Source organism: Oculina patagonica, chromosome 6, assembly GCF_052425735.1.
Source record: "Oculina patagonica isolate OP01 chromosome 6, crgOcupat, whole genome shotgun sequence".
Classification (NCBI taxonomy): domain Eukaryota; kingdom Metazoa; phylum Cnidaria; class Anthozoa; order Scleractinia; family Oculinidae; genus Oculina; species Oculina patagonica.
In genome coordinates, this window is record NC_135763.1 from 32925788 (window position 1) to 32938773 (window position 12986).

A 12986-nucleotide genomic window follows, 5' to 3' on the forward strand; every position below is an offset into this window, starting at 1 on the left:
GTACATTTCAATTTTACCCCGATATAACGATATTTTCGGCTTTTTTACTTCCATTTCGTTATTTCGCGAGTTTTGTTATAACGGTTCCTCGATATAACGATATAATTTCACTGCTCCCTTGGCATATCGTTATATCGGGGTTCCACTGTAGTTTCAGTACCTAGCCTGTTCCGGGCTCTCGGTAGTTGGGGAAGAGCAAAAAACGCCGACGAGCGAAGAAAAACCGAGGAGGGACGAAGGCAAGCGAAAGAAAAAAGCCTGTAAGAATTTCTTTAACGACCCTCTTCCGGTACGGTATAGCAGGAGCCGCTATACCATCTGATTGGATAACTGTAACAAGTAATGTCAACACCTCGAAACAAGCGTCAGTCAGAAAGATAGGGAGCGCGGTGCGCGCGCGCAATTTCGGGGAAGCCGAATTGTGTTCCATCTCAGAAGGTAGCCTTCGAGATTTTCCTGATATTCAAGCATGCATTTAGAAAAAAAGCAAAAAACCCGCCTTGTAAACCTAGTAAACCTTTCGTTTACTCGCCTTCGTCCCGCATTTTGAGAAGGCCTCGCGAGAAAAAAAGAATCGATTTTTCCTCGCGTGGTCCCCTCGCGCCTTTCGCGTTTCCCATGTGCGCGCTCGAAACTACGGCGCCTGCCGGTTTTCGCCTTCCCCAACTTCCGAGAGCCTGGAACAGGCTAGCCTGTTCTATCAGTATTGTGGGATGATAGAGTGACATTTTTATCTGTCCAGCCGCTGATATTTGTGGTGGATTAAATTGCAACATACGCGTATACAGGGACCGCGGAGTAGGGGGGGGGGGGGGCTAGGGGGTTAGACCCTCCAATATTTCCGAAAAAAATAAAGACTTTCTAAGAGAAGAGTCTCTAAAGCCCCTACCCCACCCCTACTCCAAGTCACTTGTCAGCCCCCACCCCCCAATAATAAAAAAATGCTGCTCCGCGGTCCCTGGTATAGCCGTTGCATTTGCCCGTTCAGTTTTTTGTTTTTTGTTTTTTTTTTTAAGCTCGAAAACAATAAAAAAGTCCAACGAGCAAATCCGTGACGTTTCAGGAGGGGTTCTTAAATAATTTTTAGGAAATTTGTCAAAAATTAACCTAAACTTAATAAAAGTAACTGACGAGTTTTGTATGTATTGTTAGAACCCTGGTTATGCGATAGTTCTGAAATGAACGCGTTTCTGGAGTATTTTATATCTTGCTAACTTAGCGCCATAAGAAGGCCAAGGACCTTCCTTGTTAAGTTTGACACTTGATTCAAAGAGTTTGGGGTTGCTCAGCTGTAAATACTGGGAAAACTCCGCAATGGGACGACCAATTTGAACGTCAGCCATTTAATGATCCCAAATCTTGTGATGGCTAAAAAAATAAAAGATAAAATGTCAGGAGCTTTCACAGCTGATCTGATCAGGAGCTTTCACAACTGTTGCCATGCATGGATGCATGGATGCCTCTTTTGCGTGTGTTCACAATATTTTATAGATTTTAAAAGTCCCAAGTCTAAAAAGTCACAGTCCAACTAATTGAAATTAGTTTCAGCTATTCGGTTCCAGGAACAGTTTGGCTTTTAAGGCGGGACTGGTATTGTTTAAGGTGACTCGATCGAAATAAATGACGTGCTGTATGCCTGTCAAAAATGTCTAATTACTTCACCATTTCCTACTCGATTTCCCTCAGACTTTCGCATTTTACTCTAAATTTATCGAAGATTAATACACACGCCAATATGTCGATGTAATGATTGCGAGTTTTGTGCGATGCTACTTTTATTGAACACACCTATTTGGATAAAACTGCTATTTACAGAAAACTGAGCGCTAGGATTTCGTTTAAACTACTGCAATTAGCTCATTATAACATCTTATTATGACTCTCTAAGTTTCCGAGAAATCGTCGGAACAGAAACCTCAATACAATTTGATCATCAAAATATTAATCTCGGGGAAACCTCGAGGCTGGGAACGCTCCAGCTCTTCCACATTTCGCCCAAAAGTACCATAACCGAAGACAAAGAAAGTTCAATGCATCAGTTTTGTTAGCTCCAAATCACATTCGGCTATTTGCACCGATGAAAAAGTTTGAGAAAATACTATAAACTCACCATTTGCGTCAAAATGTAGGAAGGTCGCCAAATTAACGTTTTTCTAAATTACATGAAAACCATCCGTACGAATTCCTTAAAACAACCGGAACATTAAATTGAACATCTTACACAAATTTTGTGCTACTCTACATTTCTGGAGCTGCCTTGATATGGATGAATTATTTTTTTAAAGTGAAGCACTACTCCAACTCTCTATTGAACACGGCCATGTTGTCGTTTGAATTCTACAGCTGACGCTATGCAAATTTCCTTGGATTTGATTAGAATTTGAAGAATTCACACATGGATAAGGGGGGTGCATTTTACCCCATAAGACAGCGGTTATTTGAATAACAATAAACAGACTACAATGTGTTAATTTCAACTTTAGTACCAACCCTTTTCAAATTTCATGTGGCATAAATTAAGGACACCTCTTACATCAGAACATGAAGCAACTGAACACTGTCAATGCACCCCCCTTATCCATGTGCAAATTTTTCAAATTCTCGTAAATTCCAAAGAAATTTGCATAGCGTTAGCTGCAGAATCCAAACAACAACATGGCCGTGTTCACAATAGGGTTGGAGTAGTGCTTCACTTTAAAACATTATTTCATCCAAATCAAGGCAGCTCCAGAAACGTAAAGCAGCGCAAAGTTTGTGTAAGATGTTCAAATTAATGGTCCAGTTGTTTTAAGCAATTCGTACGGTTAGTTTTCATGCAATTTAGAAAAACGTAAATTTGGCGACCTTCCTACATTTTGACGCAAATGGTGAGTTTATATAACTTTCTTTGTCTTTGGTTATGGTACTTTTGGGCAAAATGTGGAAGAGCTGGAGCGTTCCAAGCCTTGAAGTTTGCCCGAGATTAATATTTTGATGATCAAATTGTATCGCGGTTTCTGTTCCGACGATTTCTCGGAAACTTAGAGAGTCATAATAAGATGTTATAATGAGTTAATTGCAGAAGTTTAAACGAAATCCTAGCGCTCAGTTTTCTGTAAATAGCAGTTTTATCCAAATAGGTGTGTTCAATAAAGTTAACATCGCGCAAAACTCACGATAATTACATCGACATATTGACGTGTGTATTATTCTTCGATAAATTTTGAGTAAAATGCGAAAGTTTGAAGGAAATCGAGTCAGAAATGGTGAAGTTATAAGACATTTTTGAAAGGCATACAGCACGTCATTTATTGCGATCGAGTCACCTTAAAGTAAAGTGGTACTTCAGTCGGCATATTTTCAAAAGAGTTGCCATGCATGGATGCATGGAATTACTAAGTAACTAGTAATGTAAGGTCACGCTCAGGCAATAAAATAGATATAAACATCGACGTTAATAAGGTTCTCTTTTGTTTTTTGACTTATTTCACCGTAAACCATATAAAATTATATTTTACAAATTAGCATAAGGATATATACGAAATAAAACTGAATAGCGAAAGCGTTGCGCAAGAATCGATCGAACCCGGAACTATAGTTATTGCAGCTTCAGTTGTCAACATTCTGTAGTGTCGAAAAGGATGTAAAATTTCCTCTCGGTTCATTTGGCTTACCGCCACTGTTCACATGCTGTCCGCTCGCAAGATCGTTTCTTCCGGGCACTATAGTCCAGGACGACGATGAATCCTGAATTACGAATCATGAATCATGAATCATGAATCATGAATCATGAATCATGAATCGTGATTCATGAATCGTGATTCATGAATCATGAACAATGACATTAAACAAGGAGATTCTTCTGGAAGTCACGTTAGTCACTAATGACGGCTAAAAAAGCTTAAAAGGACATAGTCCACATATATGTACTTTCAACGTCTTTATTTAAGGGTCCTGAAGGTGTTGGGGGGGGGATAATAAATCCCGTTTTCCAACTCAAATTCTGCCCAAATTCCATTTTCCAGCCTATTGTTTTCCAAAATGTTCCAAATCCTAGTCCCAGTAGTTCCATTGTTTCTTTTTGGTGATTAAAATTCACAGTCCCAGTGACCCAAATCTTATTTTCCCAGAGAAAATCCAGGCCCCACTCATTTACAATTTTTCAGTCTTATTTTGTTTCACTTTGCTGAACCAAGTGATCTGACACGCTCGCTGCTGCGCCTCGTTCCCTCGCTCGCTTTGTATTGTTATGAAACAAATATTGATCCATGTTTTTGTAATCGTGTACGGTTGCCCAGAAACAAAGAGCGAATTTAGGCATGAATACCTAAATATTGACACTGCACGAAAAAACGGATTTACAACCTAGCAAAATCGTAGCAAATATGAAGTAAATACCATATTTGAACGACACTGCTCAAATTTGCTCAGAAACAAATATCATGATTGCATTATATTTGCACACAAGGCAAATATGGTAAATACCGCATTTACTCAATGTTTTCATACCGGTAGCAAATGTAAAGATAAATTGTACATTTGCGACAGCTTTTCTGTTGTAGTAAAGGTGAGGTAAATAGTTAAATTTGCTAGACGAAAAGTTGGATTTACACGTGTAGCAAATATGTTGCAAACTATTACATTTGCTTAGCTTTGATCATATTTGAACGCAAGTCAAACTTTGTGTTTGCTGTAAAATTGCAAGTAAAGCAAAGATCTAGTAAATATCGTCTTTGCTCCGCATTTACATTAATAGCAAATACTTACAAAAGTGAAGTTTACTTCGCTTTGATGATATTTGGACATGAAATAAACTTGATGTTTGCACACATTTACTATAGCGTGACAAATACGAACAAAAATCAATTTTACTTTCGCAGTAAATAGCAGGCAAATATATAAATTTGCCTCATGAAAGGAAGGATTTGCACTGACGGAAATACCATATTTGCTTTCGTTTGGTTATGTTTGCTATATAGTCAAATGCCATATTTGGCCAGTATTTGCAAGAAAATAAGGGAGGGCAAAATAGTAAATTTGCCTAGTCTTTACATGCTATTTACAAATAGAAGTGCCAGTGAACATTCACTGATCACGAAAGCCTTTGTTTGAACAAGCATTTAAAACGTTGTGCCAAACAAGCAAACTTCCCCTCTCACTAGTTATTTGTATAATGAAAAATGAAAATGGAAAACAGAGAATGATTAAAATAAACAAAACAAAATGCATGCACACATTTCAAGCTCTATGTAATTATTTATTTCAACAATGTCACATGGCACCATGGAATCAAAAGAAATATTATAAATATCTTGAAATAGAAGTAAAAGAAAAAAAAAAACAGCTAAGCACTTTGAAACAGTCTTAAAAAGGGCATATACAATGCTTTCTATTTCTTTACCGGTCATCACTAACTTAAAATCAATAACTATTCTCACATGGTAAGCAGCTTAAAACTTTTTTAGAACAGTAAGCATGAGATGCCTACCATACTTAATGTTCTTGATTGACTGTTCGTAACTGTTAAATGAATAAAATATTATACTTGTACATGCCGGTAAGTACATGTATCTTTAAATATTGTCAGAAGGCAAACAGCTAAACATTTTAAAACAATAAGTATAAAACTCCCCCAAACATCTACATAAGAAATATTGTAATTATGATCAGTAAACTGTTTTAGTGCATGTATGTGAACATTTGGTTACCATAAATCAGCCATTGTCACAGACAGTTCACTGCACATTTGAAAGATCAATGACAGCATGAAAAGCCTAACTTACAGTAGCTTGTTCACAAAAATGAGGTTTTTGCATAAAAAAAGACAACTAAACATTAAAAAAAAGAAGCATTCAATCACCATTCAATAGTTGAAATTTCCATTTTAAACAATTAAAGTTCTCAAAAAGTTTAAAACAAAATAGTATGAGATTTTAGTTTTTTTCCTTTAAGCTTTAGAAATGCAGTGATGCACCCCATTATTAAACAAAAGGAGGGCAGAAGGTACCAGTTATGCTAGGGCAAAGGAATGCCATCAGGTGCAAAGGAGCTCAAGATTACATAATGATGCCTTTTTGCAGTCCTTCTACAATGTATGTGCTGCCTTTCAGTAAATGGTGTGCATACATGTAACCTGCATTAAAGCAGGACTGCGCCACTAAAGTGTGCTGGTGCTAAAGAATTTCTTTTCTAAGCCTGGGCTCTCACAGCCATCTCTGTTTCCACTCTCCTCTTCTATCTCTGGCATGGAATACTCAGACAACATAAAGTCCACAGTCATGAATTTCTGGTAGTGATCTTTTTCCTTTACTGTTAGGATGTGGACTGCTCTACTGAAAGCTTTTACCCTCTGCCTCTTTTTCTGTAAAAGAAAAATATATTTAAGAAAATTATTTATCAATGGTAACTCTTGAGTCACAAATTGACAATAAAATGTGGGTTTAAAAGAATACCAATCTAAAGACCACTCTTTCTTAAAGTCTTTAAACAGAAAGGCCTAAGAATCTATTTAGAGACAGTAAACTGTGAGAGCTATGCAAAATGCATGAATCATTGTACATGTACCGGTATGTATTTTGAATGTGAATGCACACAAAATATCATGCACATTACAGTTGTAGCAGCTAGAATTAGAACAACTACAATGTTTTTTTTTTAAATAATGTAACCAAAATACACAGCATTGCATTCAAAAATTTAATCTTCTTGTTTTTCTTCTTGTGCTTTCATGTAGGAACCTTCTGCTTGCATCCATAGCTAAATAGACTCTGAATATTTAAATTACATTTTGTATTCACATACACTAATTGCATTTAACTGTACAAAATTCTAGAACACTGTTGAATCATAAAAAATTACCATATTTAGATGGCTTTGGACGCTCTGCTCCTTCGAGAGATGTTGACTGCATTTCTTGAGTTAATGACACTTTGCCTTTACTTTGTCTGAAAATGGACACCCATAGCAGCTACAAAATAATAATAATCCAAAAAAATCAGTTTGTTCAAACATGGCAAAGAGAAATATTCTTAGATTTAATCAACACTAAACTATTCAAAAGATGTATTCATGAGTGTTTGAAATAAACTATTCCAAACGAAAATAAGAAGGAGAAAGACTTGGGGTAAAGTTACAGTAAAACTACATGTATAATCTGCACCTTTTTGCACAATATTTATGACAAAAATTAAATAGCAGGTGTGGGTTATCTACTGAGACATCTGTGGTTAGAGTTCTCAAGAGCTTACTTAATGTTCATAAAACTTCTAGGATGTCACTGAATAAACACCACAAACTGTTGTTTCAGATTTCCAATTTATCAATGAGATCAGTGACCATGCATACTCAACAAAGGCAATTAAAATTATACTGGTGAGAGTAAAATTTTTAAACCAATGAAAAATTCAGACTAGGTTCTGCAACTGTACTTCTAACAAAACAGTTGATAGAGCTAGTAGTACATTAATTTTGTGAGATAGAAGAAAAAAGAGGGTTTACTTTTTATGGTGCCAACTGGTACTTTGTACACCAGCTTAAATTTGCCATTGTTGTCAAGTTCATTGAATCTAGGTTGATTTGGGTGCCTGCCCAAGCAAAAAAGCCATATTCTTTGTATTGGAAAAGGAAATGTTGGTTAAATGGCCTTTCAGCTTGAGGATATTATTTAACTTACAAGTGACTAAAAAAACCCTTTTTCTCTTCTCTGAAAAACCTCAGTAGTCAATTTGTGGTTCCAGAAAATACATTGTATCCATACCATTTCCACTAAGGGATCTTTCATATGACTCCCCTCCTGTCTAAAAATTTTAATTTAGCTTCAAACATTGCTTTAAATGTTTGGATCTTTGAGATCCTCTCCTTCCCTTAAATTTCCAACCTCTCTATGGGGAAGTATGAATATTTTCTGGAGCTTACACACTTGGTAAAGCATTTGATTATAACTTAACAAAATTCTAAGATCTGATTAGTTTTTTATGGCGAGCCCTGTTTATTCGCCAAATTGGGGCGTGTGCAGCTTAAATGCCCAACAGCACATTTGCATGTTGCCGTCATTTGACTACTATTATTTAAATGTTGAATCCCCGGTGGGTTTGAATTTAAAACAAATTGCTCTAATTAAAATGATAAAATAGCTGATAGTTTTAAGAGATCAAGGATAAATGTAATACCAAGTAAATGCATTGTGTCTAAAATACGGGCAACAAATGCAAGGAATGGTTGGTGTAATAGAATTATTTCGATATACATGTAATTCTATTTCATCTTCAGACTAAGGTGACAAACAGGTAGCTTTGATTTTACTGAAGGATGGTACATTTGCACATGAAAATAAAAAACAAGATGGAACTGTAAAAAAAGTAGGCATAATTCCCAGCTTGCTTTTAGACCGTTGTTCAAAGATGGTGCTATGAACGCTTGATATGGTAGGCTTTTTTGCAACGTAATAGATTCCAATTGTCATCGCTGTCTATTATCTTTGTGTTTGCATGCCTGGTTTGGGGGAGAAATTATCTGTTCCGTTCATTAGCAGGTGGGTTGTTTTTATTGATAAAAATGTCCAGTAGATTGTATTAATCTTTGTTTTGTATTTTCATGTGCATATATTAAATGCAATGTACCAACCTTCAGGATTCTTAGGTTGCATTTAATGCCTGTATTACATGTATAGACACAATGCATTTACTCGGTATAACATTTATCCTATATTATTTTGTATACATTGTAAGTACATTATAGGACTTTGTGTCATCCAATTATATCTGTAAACACTCAAGAGAATAGCAAATCAGTCCCCTGCTCCATAGTTATCTGCGTTTTTCCATCAGATGTGAATGATTTTAGACCAAATATCACAAACTGAACTATTAAAACTCAGCCCTATTACCAGGATGAATTTATATAAGACAAACAACCAAGTAGCAAAGATAAAAGCTCTAAATTTCAGAGGAATGTTAGTATGTTAGGTAGGCAGTTTGATCCTCGCAGTCTTACTTACCGTAACCTGCGATCAGGCGTTCTTTTTTCTTTTTACGAAAGCGAGAGGGAAAAAAGAACGCCTGATACATTTATTTAACCGGCCGCCAGCCGCCCCCTAATTTAAATAAACTAATGTGTCGTCGAACTGTCAAACCACTCTTTGTAGTTGGCGGCAAATTCGAGACTCGGATTTCCACATGGCGTGAAAAACGTCTGGAGAAAAATTGTACATATGTACAGCCTGTATTTAAACTTCGCCGTGTTGAGATAAAAATGCTTTTAGTAGCAAGGTAAGATGGCGCTTGTGAACATATTTTTATCAGTTGTACTGGATGCCGTCCCTTTATTTCAGCTTACACACACACAAAAAGGAATTCACCGACAAGAGCTGTTTTACGGCAGATAGGATCGATCGCTTTTGTAAACATTCCAAAATCTCTGGGATATTGTTTTCGAAGAACAACAAAAACATCTTCACGGAACCAAAATTATTACGCATTGTCGCTCACTCTATTTGTTCTGCCTTCAGAGAGTTACACTTGATATCTGTTAGGGCTTCAGCTAACGTAGAAAAGAACTCGTCCTCGCAGTAAACGTGACTCGTCTTTGCCATTACCAGCTTCTGACCGGAAGTCTCGTTGAAATACGACAACCAATCAGTCCACACCGCTCCATTGAGTATTGTTTCTCGACCAATCAGACAAAAAGCCAGAATCTGGCTTTTTTACATGACTTTCGACAAGCAAATGTATCATGCCCTCCTTCCCCCGCAGCAGTAGTAGGGAGGGAGGGTATGATTTCAGGTTATACTTACCGTTGTATGGCATACTCGATAACATCAAATACCGGTGTGGATGTCGCTGTGGGCGATGAACGTTCCTGGTTTAAACTGTCAGTGAAAGATGGGCTGTTGTTCGAGGACGTTTTGCTCACTGTCTACATGGCCGTTGGACCGTTCGGGCTCGAAGATGATGGCTGCGTTTGAGATCGCGAAGCTCGAGGTGTACTTGTGAATTACTGTTTGCATTCCTCATGTTCAGAGTCCCGTTTGCCTGTTTGGTTTGGTGATTTTGTTGCCATAACAGAATGAACTAACAAAAAAAAGCGACAAACTGAAATAAAATGGCGCTCCTAGGTTTGAATCGGTTTGAATGGGTATATAATCACCACGTGACAGCCATTGACATTTTCATTGGCTAAAACAGCATAATGACGTCAAACTACGGGAGGACCTGGCGACGAATCGGTACATCTCGTGTTCAATAAGTGAAGTAGCAAATTAGCGTAAAGCCTTACCACTGACACGATTTTTGCCGGGAAAAAGCGGGAATTTTAATGCACCTATCAATGGTTTGCCCCAGGATGGGGGGGGGGGGGGGGGGCGGGCGACCCCCGGGGAATTTGAAATTTTTTGAAGTCCAAAGTCACATTCTCCACCCCTGGGCACCTAGTGAATGTCAAATTTCCCATATCTCTTCTTAAATTTCTAACCCAGCAGGCCATTTTAGATGTCAAAATCCTTACCCTGGGAGAACTTCACGATGTCAAATTCCCGTGGGTTGCCCGCCCCCCCCCCATCCTGGGGCAAACCATTGATAGGTGCATAACACGAATAATTATGTCGGCCTCCAGCTAAAAAATCGAGAATGAACGTGAATCTTTTTGGAGAAAGAATACACCAGAGGAAAAAGCGAGGATGTAGAACGAAAAAAAGAAAACGAAAGAGAAAGGCTAGGTCTTAGAAAAAGAAGAAAACGGGAAAAAGATTGTGCTTGCACTTGAGGATGATCAAGCGACGACCATGGGAGATTTGACAGCACGATTGCTCTATGTTGTGAGAAAGTGCTAAGCAAAATGGCTGACTTTACATCGTCGTGAACAGGCAAGTCTTAAAGAAATCATCTTAATCTTTCGTATAACACCTTTTTGTACAATCTCTTCAAAGTATTGATATCATGGCACACCAGTTGCGAAGGCTGATGACAATTGGATCATTATTGACTTACCACTGGCTATTTTGAACAAAATCGACCTACAATCTTAAAGCTTAGGGCCGGTTTACATGAAAGGCAGGTGCCCCGGCTAACCCAACTACCCTGGCGAGCCAACTTTTCATACGTTTCTCACAGGCGGACCCCCCCCCCCCCCCCCCTTTACGCAGCATTTTTTTATTTCTTTGAAACTGCATAAAAATAATAGAATAAAATTGTTTTATTCGTAGTTGTTTCACTTCCACCACTTCGCTACATTGTTCAATATACGAGACGAGGCCTGAAGAAAAACGACAAATATGAACTATTGTTGTAACTTCTGTCCCTTTTAATCATGCGTAAAAAATATTAAGGTATACACCCCCCCCCCCCCTTTTCAGGAATTCCTGGATCCGCCCCTATTTTTTTGAAAACACATTGAAGTGTTTACATACTAGGCGGGAAGCCCGCCTTGCCTGCGCACTCGGTCTACTTGCCGGGGCACCCTTCTAGGTAGGATAGCCTTTGTCATGTAAATTGCCTGGGCTATCCTGGCTTGCCGGGATAAGTTTTTGCACGTGTTCTAAATTTAAATATGAAGTTAATGGCATAAAATGTATAAATTCTGGACCAAAACAGTGCTATTTAACCAAAATTAGTTCAAATTAGTTTTATCTGTTGACTGGAAAATATAAATTTATTTGAGCAACAGCTTATTTAATTAAAAGGGTTTAAAATGTTTTCAAACTCGGAGCGCAAATAAAATTTAAAAGCGTGAAATATTTCGTCTGATATCATCCAGACTTCATCAGTCACTGAGGTGGTGTTTTTTTAAGATGAATGTTAAGAAGACATTTCACTGCCTCGGGGGAGTTAAAATTCTGTCATAAATTGGAGCTAATTCAAAACCATTGTCTCTATTTAACAAAGGTTTTCTGAGTTTTATCTCAATGGCCTCTTTTACCCGGCGTTTAAGGGTGTTGATTTCGGTGGCTAACACTTTTGCCTTGCTTGTGTCTACCGAGTGGCTCTCCAGTCGACAATGTTCATGAATGGCTGACGAGTTCCTCGACTGATGTTCTTTCATTCTGGTTTCCAGTAAACGGGACGTTTCGCCAACGTACTCCTTGTTGCACTGTTCACATTGAACCTGGTACACAGTTCCGCATTTCTTTAGATTGGACGTTTTGTCTTTGACATGTACCAATTGCGACCTCAGGGAATTTACGGGTTTATGAATAAGTGTGACCTCGTGTGACTTAAACGCTCTTTGAAGGCGTTCAGAAATTCCTTTGATGTATGGCGCTGAAGCGTAGATTTTCTTCTCGTTTTCGGGCTCTTTCGTTCCAGACTTGGAATGTGGTATTGTTAGCATCCAATCTGGGTAGTTGTTTGCTTTCAAAGCTTGTTTCACGTGTTGGGCTTCTCTTGTTTTGTCCTCGTCCTCGGTAACCAAGGTCTGGGCTCGCAGCATCAGGGTGTTAACTACAGCTCTTTTGTGTTGAAGATGATGATTTGAGTGGAAGTTCAGGTACTGATCCGTGTGCGTAGGTTTACGGTACACGGAGATCTTGGTAGAACCATCTTGGTTTACGTGTACACAGGTGTCAAGGAACGGGATTTTACCCTCCTTTTCTTGTTCCGAAGTGAACTGGATGTGCTGATCAATCGAGTTCAAGTGATCAGAGAAAGAATCGACAGCATGTTCGTGAATCTTGGCCATCGTGTCGTCAACATATCGGTACCACATAGCTGGCGGGGTCGGGGCGGTGTCCAGTGCTCTACTCTCAAACTGTTCCATGTAGAGATTAGCCACTATGGGAGAAATTGGGGACCCCATCGCAGCTCCTTGTTACTGTTTGTAGAATTCATGCTGGTATGTGAAGTAGGTACTCGAAAGGCACATCTCAAGTAATGTGGATAATTGTGTGATATCCAGAGGGCATCTATCCGGCAGGCTACTGTCACCTTCCAGTTTCGCTTTGGTAACTGAGATGGCTTCATTAATCGGGATGCTAGTAAACAATGCAGAAACATCATATGAAACGAGTTTCTGTCCAG

The 12986-nt window shown here is 38.4% G+C and overlaps 2 long non-coding RNA genes across 2 annotated transcripts in view; both read right to left on the reverse strand.

The window, feature by feature from the left end:
* Positions 1–12986, reverse strand: part of LOC144656658 (uncharacterized) — a 523850-nt gene that overhangs the window by 257601 nt on the left and 253263 nt on the right. The window lies entirely within an intron of this gene.
* LOC144656575 (uncharacterized) lies at positions 5216–10107 on the reverse strand. Its single transcript, XR_013571325.1, has 3 exons — positions 9770–10107; positions 6838–6946; positions 5216–6340 (listed from the first exon to the last, which is right to left on the reverse strand). It is a non-coding gene; the product is annotated as an uncharacterized LOC144656575 (long non-coding RNA).